We start from the raw sequence: 1,488 nt of genomic DNA, 5'->3' as shown, positions 1-1,488 counted from the left end.
TTCTTATCCCTTTCTTTGTTGTTGTTGTACAATACATTCACACTTTATTATTCCTTTCTTTGTTGTTATTGTACAATATATTGTTGCTTTCTTATCCCTTTCTTTGTTGTTGTTGTAAATATATTCACTTTCTTATCCCTTTCTTTGTTGTTGTTAAATCAATACATTACATTCTTTCCTATTTTCTTTTTTGTTGTTATTGTAATAATATATTTTGTTTTCTTATCCCTTTCTTTGTTGTTGTACAATACATTCACACTTTTTATCCCTTTTTTTGTTGTTGTTGTACAATACATTCACACTTTCTTATCCCTTTCTTTGTTGTTGTTCTACAATATATTCTTGCTTTCTTATCCCTTTCTTTGTTGTTGTTGTACAATATATTCACGCTTTCTTATCCTTTTCTTTGTTGTTCTTGTACAATACATACACACTTTATTATTTCTTTCTCTGTTGTTGTTTTACAATATATTGTTGTTTTCTTATCACTTTCTTTGTTGTTGAACAATATATTAACACTTTCTTATCCCTTTCTTTGTTGTTGTTGTACAATATATTCACGCTTTCTTATCCTTTTCTTTGTTGTTGTTGTACAATACTTTAATGCTTCCTTATCCCTTCCTTTGTTGTTGTTGTACTATATCTTCATGCTTTGTTATTTTTCTCTTTGTTGTTATTGTACAATATATTCTTGTTTTCTTATCCCTTTCTTTGTTGTGGTACAATACATTGACACTTTCTTATCCCTTTCTTTGTTGTTATTGTACAATACATTCACACTTTTTATCCTTTTCTTTGTTGTACAATATATTCACACTTTTTTATCCCTTTCTTTGTTGTTATTATACAATATATTGTTGCTTTCTTATCCTTTCTTTGTTGTTATTGTACAATATATTCTTGCTTTCTTATTCCTTTCTTTCTAGTTATTGTACAATATATTCACACTTTCTTATCCCTTTTTGTTGTTATTGTACAATATATTGTTGTTTTCTTATCTCTTTGTTGTTGTTGTACAATACATTCACGCTTTCTTATCCCTTTCTTTGTTGTTGTTGTACAATACATTCACGCTTTCTTATCCCTTTCTTTGTTGTTGTTGTACAATACATTCACGCTTTCTTATCCCTTTCTTTGTTGTTATTTTAAAATATATTCACACTTTCTTATCCCTTTCTTTGTTGTTGTTGTACAATACATTCACACTTTATTATTTCTTTCTTTGTTGTTGTTGTACAATATATTGTTGTTTTCTTATCACTTTCTTTGTTGTTGAACAATATATTCACACTTTCTTATCCTTTTCTTTGTTTTTAGTGTACAATATATTCACACTTTTATCCCTTTTTTGTTTTTTTGTACAATATATTCTTGCTTTCTTATCCCTTTCTTTGTTGTTGTTGTACAATATATTCTTGCTTTCTTATCCCTTTCTTTGTTGTTATTGTACTGTATATTCACATTTCTTATCCCTTTCTCTTTGTTGTT

Source organism: Tachypleus tridentatus, chromosome 10 (assembly GCF_004210375.1).
Source record: "Tachypleus tridentatus isolate NWPU-2018 chromosome 10, ASM421037v1, whole genome shotgun sequence".
In the NCBI taxonomy this organism is placed as follows: Eukaryota; Metazoa; Arthropoda; class Merostomata; order Xiphosura; family Limulidae; genus Tachypleus; species Tachypleus tridentatus.
The sequence above is the reverse complement of the archived record's forward strand: the minus strand, read 5'-3'. Positions refer to the sequence as shown.